We start from the raw sequence: 4,275 nt of genomic DNA, 5'->3' as shown, positions 1-4,275 counted from the left end.
CAATGGCATTGTAAATGCTGTTTTTCAAATTCTGTCTTCCAATTATTTGTTGCTAGATTATAGAAGCACAATTACTTTTGTATATACACTTAGTATCTCATGACCTTGCTAAATGCCCTTAATATTTATAGTATTTTTGATAAACTGTTAGGATTTTCTGCCCTGGCAATTGCATCATCTGTGAACAGAGACTCTGCCCCTTCCTTCCTAATCATTTCGTCTTCTAACATCATGCACAGGTTTCTCAAATAGCTTGCTTGCAACCAGGATGCATGCCTGTGATTGCAGAGCTCAACGCAAACCTCTTCCGACCCCAGGACGTTCCTGTAGCTGGGCATCACTGCACACTCCACCTGCGGGCAGGAGGGTTATCACCTCCAAGTTCTGGAAATGAGGACCAGGTTGGGTAGGCTTCAAACTCCACCTTGCACTGGCCAGATTTCCACTGGTTATTTTAATTTTTTTTTTAACACTCTCTTGTTAGATGACATTATTCTAAACAGCTGCCTTGTGATTCCAAAGAGGTTCAAACCTCCCGCTTTCCCTAGTAAAGATGGGCTATTTAATCACAATTTTGTGAAAGTCTGGCTGTAGGAGACTTGGAGGCATCAGGATTCAGTGTTCTGCTGCTGGGCCAGGCAGGGCTCAACTGGGAGTGGCTGGGCCTGCTGGGGCCACTGTCTGGGGCCCCAGTGGGGCTCGGGATTAACTCCATAGGACCGGGTGGGACACACGTCCAGGGAAGGAGCGTGGCAGGCACAGGCCCAGGTTAGCCCCACTGCTGTGACGGGCTGTGACAGGCTGGGAGGGTCCTGCGCTCACCTGGGGGATGCGGAAGCCGGGAGCTGCTGGGCTCCAGGCAGGCCAGGGACAACACTCCTTTCTCTAGGGTTTGCTTCCCCGCTCAGCCGCCACAGGGCTTCTGGCTTCATAGAGAAGGTGCTGAGGACGGTGGCCCGGCTCAGCCTCTGAGAGGATGGGGGCCACAGCTGCAGGCCGGCCTGGGCCTGGGGGCCAGTGCTGGGAGGCCTGACACAAAGGCATCCATGTCAGCCCCCCTTCTCCAGACCTTTGGGCCCCTAGGTCCTTGTGATGGGCCACCCCTGGCCGCTGGGAGTGTTACGAGGTCAGCTCATGGAAAAAGTGGGGGTGAAGGCCCGGCGGGAGTTGGGGGTGGAGAGAGGGGCAGCTGCAGCAGAGACCCACTGGCCAACAAGCGAGGCAAGGCATTTACAGGGCGCATTGCACCTCTACCAAGCAGATTCAGATGGGAGCAGAAGCACCTGTCATTCGGTGAGACTGGGGCTACACCTGGAAGGGTAGGAGGAGAAACTTTGTCTGAGGCCGTGTGCAGGCCAGTTCACTGTACACGCTGGGGCATGGAAGTCTGGTCCGCACTCATCTACCTGCGTGTGGAGTGCCATGTGCATGTGAGCATACATGTGTCTGTATGTCTGTGTGTCTGCATTGTGTGTATGTGTGTGTGTTTACATCTCTGTATCTGTGCATATGTCTCGGTGGTGTCTGTACGTGTATGTGTCTGTGGGGGGCTGTTTTTGTGTTGCTATAAAGGAATACAGAGACTAAGTATTATACAGAAAAGAGGTTTAATTGGCTCACGGTTCTGCAGGCTGTACAGGAAGCATGGTGCCAGCATCTGCTCCTGTGAGGCCTCAGGAAGCTTCCACTCATGGTGGAAGGTGACAGGGAGCCAGTATCACATAGCAAGAATGGGAGGAGAGGAAGGAAAAGGGGAGCTCCCAGACTCTTTTAAACAATCCACTCTCGAGTGAGCTAACTGAACAAGAACTCATGATGGTGCTAAGCCATTCATGACGGATCCGCCCTCATGATCCAACACCTCCCACCAGGCCCCACTTCCACCACGGAATCACATTCCAACATGAGATTTGGAGGGAACAAAGAATCCGAACCACATCAGTGTGTGCGCGTGTCTGTGCATGTGTCCATCTGTGTGTGCACGTCTCTGCACGTCTGCGTGGATCTGTGTCTCTATGCATGTGTCCATGTGTTAGCATTTGGTCCAAGCCTCGCTTCCAGAGCCACAGCAACCACAACAGCACCAGCTGAGGGAAAGGGCTGCTCGAATGCCACTGCCTCCCTGATGCTGACCACACTTAACCACAGGGACAGCCCTGGGTCTCTCCAGCCAAGGCAGAGGATTGGCTGGTTGGTCTCAGAAGGCAGTGGGTGGGCAGGGTCCTCATTCTCTGGCCGAGATTTCTTGGGCCTGGACTATGGGTGCTAAGGCTGCTGAGGAGTGGGGGCCCAGGAGCTGGGGATGGGTCACTGCTGTGGGGTGGGCTGCAGAGCCCACTTGAGCCCCTCCAGGAGGGGAAGGGGTCTCTGTGGCCTGCAGCCCCCAGACATCACTGTATATGGCTGGAGGGCTGGGATCCACACTGCTGGACCCCTGCTGATCCCTCCAGCCCAGGGCTTCACCCAGGAACCAGCTCTCCCTCCCATCCCTAACGCTCAGGCACTTAACGATTTGACAAACCAATGACGAAACACGCAAGGCTGGAGCCTCATGAGGCCCCAAGCACAGGATCCATTCCCAGATGCCAGTGTCACTCCCAAGTCACCTGCTTTTGTGAGTCTCTATTTTGGGTGGAGCCCTCTGGAAGCCCACACCCTGCTGTCTGTGGCCACTCCTCGCAGCGAAGCCTCAATGGAGGTTTCTGTAAGGTCTTCACCAGTCTCCTGGCTCCTCCCTCAGAGCAGCTGCCTCCAGATTATAATTGCCACGTGCCGTTCGTGGCTGCAGCCCCACCCCCCTACTCCGAAGCAGCTCCTGCAGGAAACCTGGGCCTTGTGTGGCTGGGGAACTCCCAGGACTCCTGCCACACAGGTGGACCGGAGAACGGCTTGGGCAGGCTCCTCGGAGGCAGGGGAAGATTCGCTTGGCTCCACCTGGCCAGAGAGACAGGTAAGGGACTGGCCTTTGTGGGTCCTGTGGGGTCCCCTTCGGGCTGTGGCTCCTTGCCTTGCTGTTTCCAGGCGGGAAGGGGGTGGGAGCCAACCTTCTGTGGGAAGGGGTCTAGGACCCCCGCTGCTGTTCATCCCCCCGCTTCCTCTGGGCTTCCTGGCCTGTCTTGCGCGTAAAGGGAGCACACTGCCCTGGAGAGCTGGCCCCATGGCCGGCTCCTCTTTGCCTGGAGGAAAGGAAGGCCTCCTCCTCCTTGGCGTTGCCCCTCCTGTCTTCCAGCAGGGCCAGCCTCTGCCTGCCCGTGGAGAAGGCCAGTACTGGGGAGACAGCCAGAGCTCCCACGAAGCAGGGAGTCCCTCCAGGCGAGGCGCTCCATCCTGTAGTGCTCCCTTAAATTCTGCAAGCTACCCCAGATCCCCTGTTTCCAGCCAACAAATCCTTTTTAAGTTCCTTTGAGATGTGTTCGTGTGGACTCCGGAAAGAAGGCCCAGGCCAGAGCTTTGGGCAGGCGGCCATTTAGGGCAAGGGCGCTGTGCCGGCTTCCCAGAGGGGCTGCCCGGCTGGTGGGCAGGAGAGCCAGGGCACCCCTCACACCAGAAGGCAGGTCGTGGACTGTGTCCTCTACACCCGGGAAGGGATGCATTTCAGGGGCGCTGCTCCAGACTCACCGCTCACCTGGGACCCGCAGTCTTGAGCTGTAGGTACCAGGGTGGCCATCCCCTTCTGTTCTGTGCGGCTGACTTCCTGGCTACTCCTTAGCCTTGGGGCCCCCACAGCCCTCGGCTTAGCTTCCCTCCCCATAGCCAGGTCTTGGATAACTCCAGGGTAAAGTGACCCTGTGGCCCCCCGCTTCCCCTGTGTCCTGCACAGTCCTGGGGCTTTCCGCGGCGCTGTCTGCTGCAGCCCCGCGCCTTCTTGGGAGAGTGGCCCAGACCTCCCTTCCTGAGTGTGACTGCGCTGCCGTCCCCACCTGCCAGGCCTGCGCGGGTCTTCGCCGGGCTCTCCCTGCTGGGATGGGGACTGGTGGCCCCGGGCCGCGTCCTGGATCCTGGATCCGGCTTGCTGCTTCGTACAAGCCGGTGGGGGTCACCGTCAGGCAGGAGGGCGGGCGGCGGGGGTCCTGGGGGCGCCGGATTCGGGGCCGTGCCGTCCCCAAGAGCAGACTGTGCGTGTCCCTGTTGGAGCCCCAGGAAGGCGGCCGGGGGGCCACCCCTGAGGGCGCGTGGGGCCGCCGCGCTCCCGGATCCGGCTTGCGACCGGCCGGGAAGGCAGGTGTTTAACGGTGCAAAAAGGAACGCACGAGGCCTGGTCCAGGAGGTGGGGGT

The 4,275-nt window shown here is 58.5% G+C and overlaps 1 protein-coding gene across 1 annotated transcript in view; it reads left to right on the top strand.

Moving 5' to 3' along the window:
* Positions 1-2,693: 2,693 nt before the first annotated feature.
* SLC19A1 (solute carrier family 19 (folate transporter), member 1) overlaps positions 2,694-4,275 on the top strand; it is a 30,904-nt gene continuing 29,322 nt past the window's right edge. The window contains exons 1-2 of the mRNA XM_011954192.1: positions 2,694-2,950; positions 3,230-3,312. The gene's annotated coding sequence lies outside the window, so the exon portion shown is untranslated. The remainder of the gene's footprint in view (positions 2,951-3,229; positions 3,313-4,275) is intronic.

This window comes from Colobus angolensis, unplaced genomic scaffold, assembly GCF_000951035.1.
Source record: "Colobus angolensis palliatus isolate OR3802 unplaced genomic scaffold, Cang.pa_1.0 Scaffold38, whole genome shotgun sequence".
Classification (NCBI taxonomy): Eukaryota; Metazoa; Chordata; class Mammalia; order Primates; family Cercopithecidae; genus Colobus; species Colobus angolensis.
The sequence above is the reverse complement of the archived record's forward strand: the minus strand, read 5'-3'. Positions and strand labels throughout refer to the sequence as shown.